At 39.0% G+C, this 20796-nt stretch overlaps 2 pseudogenes across 1 annotated transcript; both read left to right on the top strand.

Annotated features, from left to right (window-relative positions):
* The first annotated feature begins 957 nt into the window (after positions 1 to 957).
* LOC149818014 (glucuronokinase 1-like) lies at positions 958 to 7576 on the top strand (annotated as a pseudogene). The gene is made up of 6 exons (XR_016427445.1): positions 958 to 1263; positions 4580 to 4729; positions 5618 to 5740; positions 5821 to 5937; positions 6100 to 6260; positions 7202 to 7576. The product of XR_016427445.1 is annotated as a glucuronokinase 1-like (transcript).
* A 2995-nt stretch (positions 7577 to 10571) lies between these two features.
* The window catches only part of LOC149818013 (putative flavin-containing monooxygenase 1), a 32299-nt pseudogene continuing 22074 nt past the window's right edge, over positions 10572 to 20796 (top strand).

Here is a 20796-nt window from a genome sequence, read left to right as displayed (position 1 = left end):
ATTTTCAATTTCTCATGATTTTTTCGTCAAAAACATATATATCATTTTTTATATTTATGTTTTTATAGGTTATTTATGTAAAAAAAGTGTGTTTTTTTGTCAAGATTTTGTTATTTTGCCATATGCCTGACTGCCCATTGCTTCAATCTCATGGTAGTTGTGAACCCACCAAAAAGGTAATGATGATATCATCATTGGCAGACATAATGGTGACCATTGATCAATGGGCGGTCATGATGTCAAATCACTTTCCCAAAGCGATTTGTCCGATCACCTGATCTGCTCTCAATATTTTCCCTATTTTTAAGTTGGTGGAATTCAGATTCAGTATTACCCTATCCAACTCCAATCTGATTGAGCGATATCCGTTTAGTGTAAAACCCACATCTTGACCGAATCCAACCTGTTTGATATCTCACCTCATATTGAACCGGGTCTGATAAGACCTGGCCCGCTTATCTTATCGGGTATGGTCTGGTTCGACCTAGCCCAATTTCCAACCCTGTCATGCTGTTCCGCTAAGAGTGAGTGTACCAGTCATTAGAGGTGTCAACTGGGTCGGACCCCTGCTAAAATAGGTGAGTCCAAATGCGAATTCATCTAAGTAAAGTGGGTATCGGATCCGAATTCGGGTCTGACCAGATTTTTCATAAGAAAAATCATACTTGGATCCAATGAGAATTACATAAACCAGGCCTGGTCCATACTCGGTAGAATATTATTTTGTATGTTTTTTACATTGAAAAACTGTGGATCTTAATTGGGACTGGGGTTGGACTCGTGTTTTGGTATAAAATTTCATAATACCTGACCCATTTAATAATCGGACTTCATGGGTCGGACCCGAATAGTTAATTGGGCCCTTTTCTTTGTAACCAAACCATGACCCTATAGGATCCGGTACGGGTTGATATTGGGTCATACCCGATCCGTTGACACCCCTACCCGTGATCCCCGATGCGACCGGGGGAAGCCCTCCTCCGCCATCGCACGCTAGAAGATCTCTCTCTCTCTCTCTCTCTCTCTCTCTCTTGGGGAGGTGGGGAAACAATAGGTGTGAATGGGGAGGATGGTTGGATCGAGCACAAGGCATACGCGCGGGTGAGTTTGCTCGGGAACCCAAGCGACGTCTACTACGGCCACACCATCTCCTTCACCCTCGGCAACTTCTGGGCCACCGTCCGCCTTCATCCTTCCGACCACCTCATCATCGAGCCCCATCCCTTCTATGACTTCGTTCAATTCTCCTCCATCCAATCCTTGGTTGGTTCCCCCTTTCTCACTCTTCTTCTTGTTCCTTTTCTTTTTTTGAAGTTTGATTGGATACTATTTATACATATATATCCATTTACGTCCTTCTTTTTATTGATTTGCTAAATATTGAACTGGGTCTTTGCAATTATAAACTGTAGTTGAGTATCTTGGCGGATGCATGTAATTGTGGAGATCGTTCATATATGTTTGTTCTCTTCCATTTTTTTTTTTTGAACATGTTCTCTTTCTTTTGATAATTAGGTGCCATTAAAAAGATAGAAAGATTATGAATGAAAATAGGTCACATCCACTTTGAACGTTATCCTGTTGAAGTGTGTGGGGGAAGAGTTTGATGACTTATTCTATTACCCACTAAGCATCTAGAGAATTCGTTGGGAGCACACCCACGTGCACTGTTGGTTCAAAGGATTGCATTATCACAAGAGCACGCCAAAAGTGTAATTGTAAATATGCTAAAAGATACTTTCGAATTTAGATTAAGTTCAAGAAAAGAAAACTTAAACATCTCGTTGTCATCAGTAATAATGGTTAATATTTGGAAATTGATTAGAAGTTTTAGGTGCATATGTTCACATCGTTCCCTTGGATTATCAGTACTTGCTTGATTAGGGAGACATGGCTTGTGCTGTTAATGTCACCAAAACTAGTCCAACATTAAATGGCAAGCCATGAAATTATTTAACCCTTGAACTGGGATTGATTCAACCTGCCACATCCACATCTTCTTGCTTTTGACATTTATTTATGACAAGCACTTTATCAGTACATTGGTTCCTTCAGCTTGGGAAGAAAGTTGTTTTGTTAAGAAACGCCTTATGTACTTAGCGTTAACCCATAATAAATGACTAGCTAGCAAGGACATGAGAACCCTAAATTTTGAATCCAGTCCACAAAATTTTTGCATTACCCTCGTTCACATATTAACATATTAGATGGCTGATTGCCACAAGTTTTGATCTTATTGAGATATTAAAAAAAAAATCTGTAAATCAAAGTATTGGACTGCTTCTTGCGTTGTAGATTCTTGGTGTTGAGATTTGCATGAACAACATACCAGGAAGATCGTACAAGCCAAGAGTGACATGATTAACAAGGACATAAATGTACGAAGAATGTAGGTTGCTATTTTCTGATCTTAATTCCTTCATCCATTTAATGAATTTAAATCTTTTGGTCTGAAGCAATGATTTTTACCACTTTGTTTCTTCATTAATGAAGAATTACAGTAGTGCCTAAATGCTAACATGAAAATAGCCCATGAAATCTGAATATCAAGGGGAATGATTTCTCAAGTAACAAAACTGGTGAAGATCAACATTCTAGTAATGAATTCAAAGTAGAGAAATTATCAATGCTATTTTAATGAGAAAAACAAATGTCTTTAACACAAAATTAAATGAGTACTAATAGATAAATTATTCATATATTGTGCTGAAAGTCAAGTTGATACATCTATAAAGAGACTCTCCACGCTCTGTTTTCTCCTGTTACCATTCTTTCTTCAGACAATGAAACGAGATTAGAAGGCTACAACAGTACATTGTTTTCCTTTTTTGATTGGTTCATTTGACTAAAATGTTTGGCTCAATGTTCATGTTAGCTCCAATGCTAACAAAAAAACTTGGAGAATAAGAACTGTAAATTAAATATTATTGTTTGTATAATAAGAAGATAAAGAAAGAAATAGATTATATGAAGATAAAGAAAGACAAAGATTGGATTCAAAACATGTTTAGGGTTTATATAAAAAAGTAGACGAGAATTAATTTGGGATGGAGAGGGTTATCTTGATTGTGATGATGATATAATATCATTTGAGCCTTTGAACTTCATGAGAGAAGGTTGGAGATGTGATGGAAAAGGTAATGGGATAAAAAAAGAAACCTCGTACCAACATGAAACGTCTCATCTTATTCTAATGATGATATGGATGTTCTATCCCAGTTAGCATAGGATTGGGTTGCAGCAAATTAATGTTATAATGTAGTAACTGTTACAATATACAAAGGACTATATTCATGCATTTGTGTAGTAAACATGACTTTAAAAGAATAAATGTAACTTTTATAATATACAAATGAGTACTATCATGTATGTAACATGAGAAAATGCTAATGCTACCAATATGCCACACAAGTGCAGTTTATAAACTTTTTGTTCCTTGCATTTTCCTTCCTTGTCAATGTATTTTGGATTGTGGTTATGTGATTGTTCATCGTTTCATTTTACCTTTTATGATTTTTCTATTAATTGCTTTTTTTTATCAATTCGGTGTTTTTTACTTCTTCCAGTTTGTTTTGATCGGTTCTCTTTTCACAAGTGAAATGTCAAGACCTTCACCTATGTTCAACTGTGGAGCTTTTGCATTAATTACATTATTCTTTGATAATTGAATGTAGAGAAATTGTTGATTTGGACTTGGAGGGAAAATCAAAATAACTTACAGGTTCTAATGTTCTGTTAGGAGGACCAAATTGTTAGAATTTCTATTCTACTGTTGTCTTGCATATAATTTTGGAGGGTCTGAGAACATGCAGCTTATTCAAATGGGAGGGTCTGAGAACATGCAACTTATTCAAATGGGAGGAGCAATTTGATTGAATACCATTAAAGAGGTAGAACTTGTAATATGAATGTTTATTAAGAGTATAAAATTGGTTTCTTTCTTGAGATCACTCACAATTGTTACATATATGGTCTCATAAATTGAAAGTATGGTATCTCATTAAATATGAGAACCATTTTTTAATAAGCATGATATCCAAGAGATAGAACTTGGACGACTAGTGATTTCCATCAATGCCAGACATAGCATGCCTCTCTTAGGGGGTTCACAATTGTTTTCTAAAATATCTTATAGAATAAGTCAATCATGAATTAGGCTAATGGGTTAAACAACTTATGGATGAACTAGAGATTTACAGGACGATTGAAATTTATGTTCAAATTATAAATATGACATGATAGAAGTGACAAATGATGAACTCAAAGTTTGAAACTTTATGAATATTTGGACTATGCAATTTTAAATAAAAATGAGTAAGATTAAAGTGCACAGGGTTTTCAAGAGTGTGGACAATGGATATTGTTTTATATATCCAAGTTATATAAATGTTTTGTCTTCTAGTGTTCCCATTGGGCGAGATATGCACTTTATATTATTCAGATTTATCTCATTGTAGTTTATGTTTGTTTGAAAACCAAAGATAGAAGTACATGACTTAGATGATTATAATTCTCGAAATAATGCAAAAGCAATGTCTACACAAATCTGTATATCTGAGGTTATCTGTTTATTTTTCAGGTTGATCGGGTGCAAAACGAAGGCTATTATGGTGGAGTTTGCTTGCTGATGTCAATCTGCAAAGTTTTCTACAAGTACTGCAAGGAAAACAATATTGAACTTAAGAGTGAAAATTTAACATTGTCATATGACACTAATATCCCTCGTCAGGTAAACTTTGTTAGATATGGTATGTTGGTATTGTTGTTTCCTTCTGATTCTTTCACTATTTGTTTAATTTTGTCTGTCTTGTTCTTTGAGTTAATGTTTCATTTTACTTCAGCTCATTCTCATTGACAAGAACTTGCAGTTTTTAACACTGTTACATAAATTATATGCCAGCAAGTGTGGGATTGTGCTTCATGCTTCCATTTAGTAAGATTATTTGTTTGAGTATTATTATTATTATTATTATTGTTAGCAATGTCAATGCCAAAGTGTAGATATAAAGCCTTCATGACCTACTTGAAAGGTTATTTACTCTCAATAAACATACTTTGGAAATTTTTTCTCTTTATATTCAAGTGTTTTCCCAATCAAAAGGTTGGAAATCTTTTCATTTTTTTTCGGCCTTCACCTCCTACCAAAAGTTTTCTGGGGAAAGAAGCCATGCAACTATTACAAATCTTCATTTTTAAAATTGTAAAACCATAACATTATAATCATAATGGTGATGCATTTTCATTTCCTTTGGTTATGCTTCTTTCAGTATGAAAGGGATATCATCAGGTTTAAAGTGTCATTGTATCTTTTCAGTTCTGATTCACAACTATCGTATTGGCAGAAAAGAAAGTGTTTTGACCTATTTGTGGTGATGATGTTTTCTTAGGTGGTAAAACCTCTTTCCTTTTCCATAATTATATGGCAATAATGTTTCAAAGTTTAAAGTTTTGTCCTCAAAAAAGGATGCCTTCATGTTCACATGAATTTATGCTCTCAAATTGTTCGCGTGAATCATGCAACTGTGGATAACTTACTATAATAATCATTCAAATAGGGCTTTCAGGTTTTAGTGCAATTGTATGTGATGCATTGAGTTGCTTGCTTGATTTCTACAAGGTCAGACATCTGGTCAAAGTAGAAATCAGACCGAACCTAATTCTTAGCGCCAAGATGGAACTTGGGATTGTTGCTGGCCTTCAAGATCAGGTTGCACAAGTGTATGTAGGGCTTGTATATATGGTACAATCCATACACCGATATTGAAACTGAGACTCCCATATGTATCCATGATGATTCTCATGTGAGAAGTTTACTTTCAGGATTTCAGCATGCAAAATATGGATGTCTTAGGGCATGGTTTGTATATATCCATGGACACAAGTTTGCTACCTCCGCTATATGTCATTTATGCTGAAAATTCTAGTGATTCTGGAAAGGTTGGTACTCTAATAGCACTTCATGTACCATACTGTTAAAGTTAATTTATTTAGATCTCTGTCAGATCAAAAGACTCAAGTTCTTCAACTCCGAGCCTCTTAGCTCAAACTGCATAGTAGATCTAATTTTGGTGTGCACTTGTGTGGCATCTACTGGTGTAGGTACATAGTTCTATCCGAAAGAGGTGGCTTGATGGAGATGAATTTATTATATCTTCAATGGAGCAAGTTGCCAACTTAGTTGTGGAAGGGCAGAAGGCATTATTGGAAAAAGACTACAGCAAACTTGCAGAACTCATGAACTGCAATTTTCATCTTCGAAGGTGGGCCATATATCCTATTTGTTTAGTATTTTTACTCAAACTAAAATTTTGTTAAAAACTTGTCTCATATCCACCAATACCTTCCTCTCACTCCACTTGTAGTTTGAACTCATGAGCCTTCTCTATTGTATAAAAAAAGAAAGAAAACAATCCAAGTCCACCAAAAAGTTTTGTATTTTGCATCATCCCTTTCCTTGAGATAGGGAAAGTTCATGACACTCCTGTTGATCATTTTCCACACCTGCCACAACACCCTCTTTTATGGAACGCAAATGGCTCCTTAATGTAATGGCAGCTTTTCTTCACATGGCTGACAGCAATGGAGACAACTTATTCGTTTTAATCCATGACATCTACATTCCTCAAATCAAGGAAAGTGTGCATTCTTATCTAATAGCTAAACGCCCTTTCCTAAAAATTGTGGAATATGGTGATGTATTTCTTGAAATTGACACAGAAAGTTACCAATTTCATGAACATTAGATCATGTAATTCACATAATATGATTACCAATTCCAGGTAACGTGTTTTCAATTTATTGAGAAAGTTGCTTGAGTTGAATATGGTGTGTTGTGTCTACATGCATGTATGCATTCTTGTTTGCTTATGGAAACTTATTGTCATTCGCAGTATCTTTCTCTAACCATTCTTTTCATGTCCCATTTGCATAGTTTAATCATTCTATTTCTTATGTCTTTCATATTTAGTCAGTCGACCATCCATGTAACTTGTAGTTTCAAGATGCTTTGTCTCATTATCTTTTCCTTTGCACTGTGTATCCAGTTAGTTGACTCTTTTGAGAAACCACCTTTGCATAGATGGTGTATTGGTAGCCTACTGTTTCATAATACTAGCATGTGATACCAGTTGCAGAAAAGGGAAAAGAAAAAGGGTGATGATCGTCACAGACATTCTTATCAACTGTTTATTGTCCTTTGCAGGTGCATGTTCGGGGATGATGCTCTGGGATCGATGAATATTGCTATGGTTGAAGTTGCTCGAAGTGTCGGTGCTGCGTCAAAATTTACTGGTAGTGGAGGTGTAGTTGTTGCCTTTTGCCCTGATGGATCTTCACAAGCGTCTGGAAGATGCTTGTCACAAAGCTGGTTTTGTCATTCAGCCTGCCATAGTTGTTCCCTGCGTTCTTAATGATGAAGACCTGAAAATGCTTTCTAGCAGAGATCGTAAGTCTTGATTTCCGTTTGCATATGTTCCCCATCAACACGTTCCAAAATGACTGATTTTATTGATTTGCGATTTTGTATGGTCTTTATTAACTTATTATATATTTATTTAATAATTCAAAATTTTTGAAATTATCATTTAGTTGAGAACCGTGAAGCCTGAAGCATGTGTTAGAAATAGTTAAACACATGAAACATGAATTGTTCAGAAAGCATAAGGGGAGGCATGTTTTTTTTTAGGTTTTTTTATCAAGAATGCTCAATACATACCTAGATTTTACGATGAGACCATAATTCTAAAAGAAAATGTATCTTTGTAACATTAAAAAGACATTTCTAATATCAAAGGAGCTTATTTTCACATTAGGTGAAGCAAGTTTCCATGTTTCACAAGTGAGCTTCTTACAAAGCTCGCATGAAAAAAGCATACACGGTTTCATTCTTTAAAGGCAAGTTTTTTTGTGAAATGAACTTTCAAGATTTTTTTTTCATTTGTAACCTAAAGAAACCACACTTGAGATAAAGACTTGGTTGTGTTGGCTTAGCCTGCCATCCTACAGTCATCGTGATGACTGTCGAAAAGTCTGAGGCTAGGGCCCCTGCCTACAGGGCTTATGTTGGACGTCAGCTTGCACAAAAAGGGATGCTCATGAGAATCAAACCTTGACTGCCTGTCTAGTGGTCAAGGCCCCACCCCGCTACACCAAACCCCCTTGGCACAAGCTTTCAAGGTCTTGAGAAGCTTTCGATTACAAGAGCAAATCTAGATCATATTGTATATAACCAATCGTTAGTTATATTTTCAATCCCCACACCATTCTCATTTGGGGTTTGTGCTTCTCTCTTGGGAACCATGAGAGTGGGACCCGTGTTACATCTCAATCAATCTAGTGAGATGTGTGATGAGGGTTGAATCTAACAGAGGAACAGGGTATACTACAATATGACCTGACCTACTGGGACAACAATGGCTCGAACCAACATTGATTTTGATCAGTGATTGGCCTTTTCTACTGCTAGGAGGAAGCTTCTCATTCATTAATCCAAATATGGAGAAGCTTCCCATAGTCAAATAAGGTATGTCCACTGCCCTTAGTTTACGTCATTAATTGTGAAGCCTGCATCCTCTCCCAACCATCCAAACAGGTAGCTCTCATGTGTACACGCCATCCAACAAAATTGGAACCATAGGAAATAAGGAATGTGCACTCATTCATTGAACCTCTTTGCAAGTTGTAACTTCTCTCTCTCTCTCTCTCTCTCTCTTAGGGAATGGTTCAAGCTGGAGCGGGGTCTGTGTCAAGGTTGCCTTCTTTTCCCTTTATTGTTTAATGCGGTCGTCGAGGGTCTTGTTGTGCTACTTAAGTGGGCCACTGCCTGCAGTTTTATTGATCCCTTATCAGTCCAAAACTTTCATGCTCATGCTCTTATTTATACTAATGATATGATCATTTTTTGTCGCGCTAGTGCTCAACAGATGCTTCAGTTCAAGCTTATTTTTCACCTTTTTTTCTCTTTCTTTTTGGCCCTTTTCTCTCTCTCTTTTCGACCTCTCTCAATAAGCAAAAGTGTTCACTTTCTATGTTTCACGTCCAACCCTCTATGTTGGTTGCTGGGATGAAGATTTTTAATTGTGTTATATTTGAACTGCATATATTGTACTTGGGTTTGTCGTTACAAGTTAAGCGTCTTTCCTCTGTGTCCTGGGCTCCAACATGCATGCGGCCTAGCCTGGGCTCTAACGCTTCTTAAAGTTAAGCATAAATTACTCTCGTGGCAAGCTTCTTATCTCTCGTACGTTGGCCGCCTAACTTTAGTGAAGCATGTTTTCTCGACCATTCCAAAATTCTTCATGTTCATGTTTCTGATGCCTGTGGGTCTGGAGAAGCAGTTGACGCGTCTGTTGGCAGGTTTCCTTTGGTCTGGGTGTCATCTCAAGGGTAAGCGCCACCTGGTTGGCTGGCGTTCGGTGATCTTGCCGCATTCTATGACCGGTTTAGGTGTTCTTACGCCCAGACTCAGAAGTATTGCTCTGATCTCTAAGCAATGTTGGTTTTCTCATCAATTGGATAATTCTTGAGCTAGTTTTCTTTTCTCTAAGTATGGGCCTCCTTCTCTCCTTCTGATTTTCTTTCATTCACGGCGTGGAGCATTTTTTCATCTGCGTAAGTCATGATTGTCGGTTTTAGCTTTCTTCAACGATAATTTTGATGATCCCGCTGATATTGGTAACTAGGTGCATTGGGTTATTGCTCCTACCGAAAAGTTTCTGACTAGCAAAGTCTATAGATTGTTGTTTTCCCCGAGGGCGCCTTTGTTGCCCAAATCTATGCTCTGGGCAAAGGGTCCCTCACCCTGTTCTCGGGTCCTGGCTTGGTTAATCTTGCGCGATAAGGTCAAAATTCACTCTACCTTAAAGAGGTGGGGCTTCCGGCTTCTGAGTTGATGTGTGCTTTGTCATGCTGTTGAAGAATCTTTGTTCCATATCTTCTGGTCTTGCCATACCTTTGTGGAGATCTTTCATAGGACTTGGAGGCATCCGGAGGTCCTGGTTATGGAGGAGTCCTTTACGCTCGACCTCATTTTGGGTTTGATCTGCCTTCGGCGCAGTAAGCAATGGCATTTAATTTGGAGGTCATGGTTGTTTATCACTTGGTGGTTCATTTGGATGGCATACAACGATACCCTTTTTCGAGAATCTCTGGTTGACATTAATCATTTTACATAAAAAATATCCTCGTAAACGTTTACGCGATCTTGTGTATTCATCGTCATGATCTAACGTTTCCTTCTGTTGTCGCTCTGCTCCCTTCGGACCTTATTGGTTTTGCGGCTCCTGCGTGAGCCAAGTGTTTTTGTTTGTTTTGCTTCTGCTTGTTTCTGTTTTGTTTTGTTTTGTTTTGTTTTTCTGTTTTATTCTCTTTGGGTTCAACTTTGTTGACCCTTGACCCTTTCTGTGGTTACGTTGAAATATTGTTTGGGCTCTCTATCTCTCGTGTGTGTGTGTGTGTGTGTGTGTGTGTGTGTGTGTGTGTTTTGCACCTCTTAGCTGAGGATAGGACATCAAACTCTTAACTCTATTCATCTAAGTGTCAGTTTGCTCACGCCCTCATTGACCGACTGAAGAATGGCAGGTGAAAAGACAGTGGGCATCATAGGTGCTGGTGTCAGTGGCCTCATTGCCTGCAAATACGTGCTGCAGAAAGGATTCCATCCCATTGTGTTTGAGGCAAGCGACTCCATTGGAGGGATATGGACTCAGACCATTTCTTCCACTAGGCTACAGACACCATGGTTCACTTATGGGTTCTCTGACTTCCCATGGCCTCCCCATGTGAAGGAGGACTACTCCAACCACAAGCAGGTCCTCCAATACTTGGAGTCGTATGCTCAGTAATTTGACCTCACCAAGCAGATAAGATTCAACAGCAGGGTTGTTGGAATAGAGTATGTTGGTGCATCCAGCGAGGATATTCTATCGTGGGGCCTTTGGGGAGGTAATGGTGAAGCTTTCAGCAGCAAAAGGAGTTGGCATATCAGCCTCCAAGACGCACTGCTCAAGTCAAACCATGTAAGTCACTTTACAACACTGGAAATGTGCTTTGATTTGGATGCTCAACCTGGAAACATGGACTAGGTTGGTTAAGGGAAAACCCCTATTGCCAATTCCATATTGGCAGGGCGCTGGTTTCTAAACCTTTTGAGTTTGCCCGTCCATGCCTGATTGCACCCAGCTTCCACCTTGTGGAGCTCTTTCCTCCCCCCTCTCCTCCCCAAAGTGGGTTTTGAAGTGTGATCGTCTCAGGTTAGGTGACAAACCATGGTTGCCTCTAACCATAAAACCAGAGCTAGCTGTTTTTTTTTATGGACGGAGAAACCACCTTTACGATCAGGGACCTAATCGTGCTGGCTCAACCTACCATGTTTATGGTGACCTTCCCAACGGTGTAAACCCATGGCTACCCCTGTAACACCCCGATCTGGGACCTCAGGAGTCCGAGTTTGGTTGGTATTACTTCCCAAAGGGAAGAGTGCAAAGCTTACACAGTGAAAATGTGGCTAAAAAAAACTTTTCATTTTATTGACTAATAAAACTTTTTCTTACATTGATCATCATTCATAACAGAAGAAAAACAATTACATTATTTTCAATGACAAGGAAAGTAAAAATATACCACTGCTCTGCTGTAGACTGAAAAAGAACTGCTCACAAGCGACTGATCTAATGTCTGGAACCTACAGTTGTAATTAAACAAAAATGGGGGTGAGTCTACAGCCCAGTAAGAAATAATTATAAGTAAATAAACAATAATTTACAACTGTAGTGGGCTCTAAGCCCCTAGTCTTATTTTAATTCTCGATACACCACACATGTTTGTATATTTTAATTTCCCCCATTATCATTCTCAAATACTCTCTTTCACACAACTATCACTAGGCTGGCTATACCGGTAATAGCCATCTATGGGCGTAGCAGCCCTGTAGAACACTCCAATTCTACATGTTGGCCAAACAATGAACCATACACTCTCAGTGGTCCCCAGACCACCAGGCACTGCAGTGAACCACCACGGGGACCCCACCGGTAGCTAGCCGGGAGGTCAAGCTCTCAATCTCGGCATGGTTCATGCTACATCCTAAACATGATGGTTATCAACCATCCATGATCCTCTAGAGTCCCAAACCAGTGTGAGTGAAATCCTAAGTCATAACTAAGTTCACACATTGAACAATATACTCACATTCAAAGTTCACCCATTCTCTCACGAGTGGTGTCATGACTAATCACAATAATCTCATTCTCAATCTCATGGTGACATTAGGACTCACACCTCTCTCACTTAGCATGCAATGATGTAGTGTCTCTACATCGTTAAATCACCGGCGGCCCACTCTCCATAGTGGCTGCACTCTGGCCGCGAACCAGGTAGCCCTTGCCACAGGTCGCTACTTCCGGGATTTAAGGGGTCATGCATGCTGATCTCAAAGTATCTATTCACACGTGAATAGATTAAATGAGACTCTAAACTAAACATGGTCTCATCACAATGCATGATATTTGGCAATCATATAAACATGCAATCAAAATTCGAATTTCTTTTCATCATGCATGACATATCAAAACTAACTTGCATATCACATCAACATGTATATAACTCAACTCTAAATGTCAAGCATGGATTTTATGCATGTCATGGTGTGAACACCCCAAATTTTTCAAAGTTTTGTAAAAATGACCCTTTTGCCCCTAACCCCATTTTCTGAAAAAATCAAGTCATTTCTTCGGATTCTCTGAATTAAAATTCATATCGATATATTCAAAATCAACTCCGGATCCGAATCCAGCACTTTAAATCCATATTTCCTCAAAATCCGGATCAAAACCCATTTCTGAAGAAATTTTCGCAAAATGACTTTTAAAATTCTCAGAAAAATTCCCTTTTGTAAATATTTTTGCAAAAACACAAAAAAATTAGTTTTAATCTTTATTTTCTCACAGATTTTAAGATTTTATTATAAAAGTATAAAAAAATGAAAAATAACACAAAAACCAAAAAAATGGAAAATTTCAAGAAAAATGAATGAGTTTAAACTTTTTAAAGTCGATTTTGCTAAAAAATTCATTTTTAAACCATTTTGATGAAAATTTTTGTTAAGGGAGCCTCTTTTTGGAAAAAACCAAAAAATTTTCACGAATAAACCCTAATCGCCCCCCTCTCTTTCACTCTCACCACTTTCCCCTCTCTCTCTTTCTCTCTCCTCCATTAACCACCCGATCAACCTTCACCCTTCATCTCTAACCTCCTCTTCCCGAATCTTCCATGCTCCTCCTTAAAAGGGGACTCAAGGAAACCCTAAAAAAGACCGTCTTCTACCCTACCATCTTCTTCTTCTTCATCCATCGCCTCTCACCCCCACAGCCTTCTCTTTCTTGCATACATCCATCCTTCACCCCTCCGTTGCTTCTTCTTCCTCTCCCCCTTTCTTCTCTTTCTTGGCATCACTGAAGGAAGACCGGCCCTGCAGCAAAGCCAGCCCCATCTACGGAGTCCCCACAAAGGTGGGTTTTCCATTTTAACAGGAATGCACGATAAGTCCATGCAAGAGTTGCACTTCGCTACAATTATTGGACAGTGAAAGACCATAGACAGGGTGCAATACCAGCCAGATCCAGTTTAAGCAGTGATTGTGAAACATCACCTACTGGGAATCTCATGGTTGAGCTGTCTATGAAGAGGGTCTGAAGGCAAGAAGGATGGGGTGCTTCAAGAACAAGAAGATCCAATAAGTGGGTTGTTGGGTCTCTTACGGGTGCCAAGAAAATCAAATGTTATATAGGTATGTCCAATCTCCAAACTCTGCACTTTCTCCCAATCTTTTCTTTAAAATGGTAACTCGCTTCATAAGATATGGCATGCTCTCGATTTCTATCATGTGTTTCATTTTTTTTCTTTCTTTTTTTCCTCTTTCGGTTGTTATATTGCTTTTGATGCATACAAAATACAAGTCAGTTTTCATCATCTCTCGGTCAAAATTTCCCTTTTTTTTAGATGAAATCATAACAGGATTGTGTGAATACTTTCCTGTTTTTGGCCTTCTATTTTACCACCTTCACAACCCAGCGCCTTTGTTGTCAGCATTTTTTTCTAATATTTACATTTATCTTCACCGCATCAGCAACCTCATGTACCCGCCGCCGCCACCTATGCATTTCACAGATTCATTTGCGGATTGTTATATCTTGTAATTTAACACCAACATTAGCATACCTGTTTCAACACACCTGCCCTTCAGTCCCAGCAGCCACCAGTATCTTTCTCGTAGTAGTACTCTGGCTACACCATCATCTCACAACATTTGTACTGTTAAGGCCACTATGTAAATCCTACTGTTCACTCCTCATTTGATACCCATCTTCAGTACCTTACCTACACAGTCTTGCCTCCACACCATCGGCAGCATTTAGGCACTTCCCACAACACACACACATCTTACTTTCAGCTTCATATCACTTGTCAAGTGCATCATATATGGTTATCACAGTACATAACAGCAGTTTACAGTAGTAACCAATTCCCCTTTAGCATACCCCTTGTGGTATTGATTTCATTGTGATATCTTAGTACATTCTTGTATCATTTTACATATTGCCTACACAAATATAAATGGATCACGTAGGTGACTCAATCATCGGATATCCAGGTACATACATCTTCACTAGCCAAACATATCTAGACTTTGATTTGATGTTTTCCACTATTTCCCTCAAGTTATATCCTTGCTTCACTAACTCTGTTTTGCAGGTAGTAGGTTAAAATGTTATTTTAGTTTAGGAACATTAAGTTCAATTTTTAATTCGGCTGAAAAGTTGTAATGATTAGGTGTTGATAAAACTCTCATATTTTCATGTTTTAGCTAGAATGAATGAACATTGTAAATACCATGAATTACTTGTTTTCATGCATTTTTGCTTTTATTTCCTGAATTTTCACAATGGTGAAACACGAATGGCACGTGCACCATTTCGTAAGAGGTAAATTAATCCTAAGTTGATGATTTACATCAACGGCCATAGTCGGGATGTAAACAAGACTTAGTATTTTTATCTTTTATAGAATAACACTGGATCCTTTTTCAAAATCATCATATTTTCTTTAAATATTTTTTTTTCTTTTATCAGAATTTAATCTAAAATTAACTCAATATATATACCAATGGCCATAGTCAGGGTATATTGAGGGTTAATTTCATTTTAACTTCTATAAAAGCACCAAAAATGTATTTTATTCTTCACTTGAATTTAAATGTGGTTATTATATAATATATCCAATGACCATAGTCAGGGATATATTATATCTTCAATCTCATTCTTAATTCATTTAAGGAATGAAATAGCTTTTCAAATTCCAATTTCCAAATTCTTTAAATTCATTTCATCATTTAGGATAGAATTGCATCATACTTTTCAAAAATTCCTTTTAAAAATCCAAGTGATTGTGAATATCTCTTCTTCAAATTCCTATTTCAATTCTATCTCATTTCTCAAATCCAAATTTTGAAATCAAATTCAAAGTATAAATCCAACTTGATTCATTTTATAAATTCCAAAATCAAGTTCAAAGTCCCATTTGACTTTGAAATTCATCCTCAAATCAATTTTGAAATTCCAAAAACCAAAGTTAAAATCTCAACTTGAATCCAGATTTTCAAGTATGAATTCAATTCCACTTCGGATCTTAGACTTCGGATCCACATTTCATCTTGGATTCCAAATCTTGGATCCAATCCACTCTAGGATCCAAAATTTCACTTCTACTTTGGATCTCAGATTACAGATCCAAATTTCCTTTAGGATCCAGAACCCAATTCTTCATTGGATCTCAGATACAGATCCAAAAATCCATTCTAGGATCCAGAACCCAATTCTTCATTGGATCTCAGATTCAGATCCAAAAATCCATTTTAGGATCCAGAACCCAATTCTTCTTTGGATCTCAGATTCAGATCCAAAAATTCATTCTAGGATCCAGAACCCAATTCTTCATTGGTCTCAGATTCAGATCCAAAAATCCATTCTAGGATCCAGAACCCAATTCTTCATTGGATCTCAGATTCAGATCCAAAAATCCATTCTAGGATCCAGAACCCAATTCTTCATTGGATCTCAGATTCAGATCCAAAAATCCATTCTAGGATCCAGAACCCAATCCTATATTGGATCTTAGACTTCAGATCCAAATCCATTCTAGGATCCAAAATCCAATCCTACATTGGATCTCAGACTTCAGATCCAATTTCATCTTAGGGTCCAGAGTCCAACTCTATCTTGGATTTCAGATTTCAAATCCAAAAACCATCTTGGATTCCAAACCTCGAATCCAATTCCATTCAAAATTCTAGATCCAAATTCCACTTTAAATCCTTAAAAACCAATTCCACATCATTCCAGATTTCAAATCAAGTTCCCATTTCGGATCCTAAATCCAAAAAAAAATCAAACTTTGAACCCTATTTAGAATCCAGATCTTGGATTCAGATTTCATCTTGAAATTCCAACTCTATTCTATTTCTCAAATCTATTTTTCCCATTTTTCTCCTAAAAATTTCAAAGATAGAATTCAATTCCATTTCCAAATATTCATCCAAGTTCAAATTTCTAATTCAAAGTCCATTTATGACTTTGAAATTTTCTTTCTTCTTTTATCTCAAAGACTTCAAAATCATTTTCCAAAATCCATATTTATTTTCCCAAAGCTCTTGATTATTCTAAAAACTTAGAACTTTAATCTTAGGTTCTAAGTTAAAAACATTTCTTCACTTTATCAAATTCATCTCAAGAACACTTGGAAGTTCTTCAAAACATTTTCAAAAAGAGCATACATCTTTGCATTTGCACAAACATGATTCTTTGTGCATTTAGACAGGATAAATTCTTAGATAATTTCTTAGCAAAGCAAAAAGGCATAGATTCGACCCTTGGTTCGATTACCTCTGGTAAAGGCGCCAGGAACGGTCGAACCTTGTACCGACGAGCGGATCCCATCTCCCAGTTTTCCCGCAAATATTTCAAAAACGGAGGCGAGTTATTTCAAAATATTTTCAAATTAAGGTCAAGTGAGACCGCGCAAAATAGTTCCTCTTCTCTCTTTCTTTCTTTTCTCTCCTCTTTCTCTTTTCTTTCTTTTATTCTTCTCCCTTCCAAAAAGGAGGAAAATAGAGGTCAGAAAAGAAAACGAGAAGGAAGAGAGAAAAACCACAAGAGAGGAAAAATTTTGCGATGATCACACATGGTCTCTCAAAACTATCATGCTAATCACTAACAACATAACAACAACCAACAAAAACAAATTGTTTATTTACATCTAAGATTACTTATAATATCCCTTACCTCAAGTGTTGACTCTGTGCTCTCTCCGAAATCGAGCCTCATGAAGCTCTAACACTAGGCTGGTCATTAAGGTAATATATTTTAATCAGTTCACAAACTTCTTACTAAAATTACCAAAATACCCTTCCTGAATCTTATTAAAGAAACCACGGTTTCTACATTTTTTGTTTGACTGAATTTCATAGACTATTGGATTCTCCTCTTCAATACGAATCCAACGCACCAAACCTCACTCGATTCCGAGTTCGGAGTGCGACGATATGTCCATTTTACTGAAATGGATCTCACGGATCCAAATGGATCTCTTGGCACATTTCGGATTTCGGGCCAATCCGAGACTATTTTCTGATCCAATCCTGATCTGGATCCAAACCCTGTCTGTTTGGATTCAGATCCTACTCATAACTGGATCCAAAACTGCTGACTGGATCCAGAAAGTCTGATTGGGTCTGAACTGGTCTTTCCCCAAGCTGGTTTGGGTCTGAACCGATTCAACCCAACTGGTTTGGGTCTGAACCGGTTCGACCCAAACCGGTTCACCCAAACTGGGTTGGGTCTGAATCGGTTCGACCCGAACCGGTACACCCAACTGGTTTGGGTCTGAACCGGTTCGACCCGAATCGGTCCATCAAACCGGTTTGGGTCTGAACCGGTTCGACCCGAACCGGTTCACCCAACTGGTTCGGATCTGAACCTTTTCGACCCGAACCGGTCCATCAAACCGGTTTGGGTCTGAACCGGTTGGACCCGAACCGGTTCACCCAACTGGTTCGGATCTGATCCTGTTCGACCCGAACCGGTCCATCAAACCGGTTTGGGTCTGAACCGGTTCGACCCGAACCGGTTCACCCTAAACATTTTTTTTTTAAAAGGACTCGGTCTGAGCGCGACCCAGACCGAGCCATCGGTCTGAGCACGACCCAGACCGAGCCATCGGTCTGGGTCGCACCCAGACCGACCCGGTTCGGTCTGGGTCATCCCAAACCGACCCGGTCTGCTTAAAAAGGACCGAAAGGGGCAAAGCCCCTTTCGTTTACAGGGAGGGGGCGGCCACCTGTCGACCCTCTCCACTGTGTCCAGGAGGGCATCGGTCGGTGGCCGGTGCCGGCCGCCCCCCCCAACGTAGGGCGATCGGCCACCGGCGTCGGCCGGCTGGCCGATCCCCTCTCTCCTCTCTCTCCCCCTCTCTCTGTTTCTGTTATTTTTTTTTTCTTTAAACTGTAACTCGCCGGCAGCCATGGCTGCCGACCCTCTGAGTTCCCAACAATAAAGAAGAACGAAGAAGAAGACGGAGGGGGCTTACCTTGCTGCCGTCGCCGCCGCCGCCGTCTCAGGTAAGAGCCTCACTTTCTCTCGCTCTCTTTTTCTCTGTGTAGGGTGCGGAAGGGGAGCCTGCGTGAGGGTTTTTATAACCCTCACGTAGGGTGGGGGCTGAGGATAACCTCCCCCCCCCCCCCCCCCCCACCCTTTCCGCGGATTATGGGGTGTGAGGTTTATCCTCACCCCCACTCGTTACGCGGTTTCCCCCTTTGGGGGGAAAACCGCAGTTTTTTTTTAAAAAAAATTTAATGTCTATCCCCTCCGGCAACTTTGTCGGAGGGGTTTTTACAATTCTACCCCCCTTAAAAGAAGATTCGTCCCAAATCTTACCTGGAAACAAATGTGGAAATTGTTCGCGGATATCAGATTCACGCTCCCACGTAGCCGCCTTATTGTTGTGATGGCTCCATCTAACCAATACGAGAGATAACTCCTTGTTCCTCAACTTTTGCACCTTCGTGTCCAGAATTTCGATGGGCTTTTCCCTCATACTCAAATCATCTTGCAAATCTAATACAGTCTCAACTGTATCCAATATATGGGAGGGATCTGGTACATACTTCCGCAACATGGAGACATGGAACACGTTATGAATTCGAGATAAGGAAGGTGGTACAGCTAACCGGTATGCTGCCTGACCAACCTTCGCCAGTATCTCAAATGGTCCAATATATCTAGGATTCAACTTTCCCCTTCGACCAAAACGCATTACTCCCTTAAACAGAGATATCTTTAAAAACACGTGATCACCTTGCTCAAATTCCAACTCTCGACGTCTTTTATCTGCATAACTCTTTTGTCGACTTTGTGCTGTGAGAAGATGCTCTCGAATGAATCTCACTTGGTTTGCCATTCGCTGAACCATCTCTGGTCCTAACAACCTCCTTTCTCCGACTTCATCCCAACATAAGGGAGTTCGACATCGTCGACCATACAATGCCTCAAATGGAGCCATGCCTATACTTGCTTGAAAGCTGTTGTTGTAGGCAAACTCCATTAATGGCAAAATATCATTCCACGAGTTGCTATACTTCAAACTACATGCCCGAAGCATGTCCTCAAGGGTCTGAATGGTTCGCTCTGACTGACCATCTGACTGAGGGTGAAAAGTTGTACTCATTTTCAATTGTGTCCCCATAGCTTCTTGAAAACTCTGCCAAAATCGTGATGTGAACTTCGAGTCTCTATCTGAGACAATTGAATCTGGTACTCCATGAAGTCTCACAATTTCTCTAATAAACAATTGAGCCAATTGATCACACGAGTGAGTTGTCTTACAAACTAAAAAGTGCGCTGACTTAGTTAGCCTGTCGACAATCACCCATACCGAATCCATCCTATTCTTCGTCTTAGGAAGCCCCGAGACGAAGTCCATTGATATGTCTGCCCACTTCCACTCGGGAATGGGAAGTGGTTGCAAAAGACCACATGGTCTTTGGTGCTCAATCTTCACCTGCTGACATACTAGACATTTGCTAACAAACTCAGCAATGTCTCTCTTCATACCACTCCACCAAAACGTATCTTTCAGATCTCGATACATTTTAGTGCTACCAGGATGGATGGCATATCTAGAATGATGTGCCTCTTCCATCAACAGCTTTCTAAGTTGATCATCCTTGAGAATGCACACTCTCTGACGAAATCTAATAAGTCCTTGATCATCAATTTTGAATTCTGATTCTACATTTTCTGAAATCTTCTTTCTTACTTGCATCAATTCTGGGTCTATGGTTTGTTTTTCCTTAATTTGATCCCACAATTCTGACTTCAATGTGGTTTGCACGAATAATAATTGACCTGGTAAGCATTGAGCTTCTGCCTTCTGATGAGCCACCGAAGAAAATAACTCCCAGTCTGCAAGTCTAGCTAGAGCTCCTGCCTTTCTGCTAAGAGCATCAACGACAACATTTGCTTTACCCGGATGATATTTTAGCTTGAAGTCATAATTTTTCAGGAATTCTAACCATCCCCTTTGCCTCAAGTTCAAATCTTTCTGAGAAAACAGATACGTGAGGCTTTGATGGTCGGTAAAGACCTCAAATTGCTCGCCATAGAGATAGTGCCTCCATATCTTAAGGGCAAAAACCACCGCTGCTAACTCCAGATCATGCGTCGGGTAGTTGACCTCATGTGTTTTGAG

Source organism: Nuphar pumila, chromosome 13 (assembly GCF_984573655.1).
Source record: "Nuphar pumila chromosome 13, dmNupPumi1.hap1.1, whole genome shotgun sequence".
Taxonomy (NCBI): Eukaryota; Viridiplantae; Streptophyta; class Magnoliopsida; order Nymphaeales; family Nymphaeaceae; genus Nuphar; species Nuphar pumila.
This window is presented reverse-complemented; position numbering and strand designations above follow the sequence as displayed.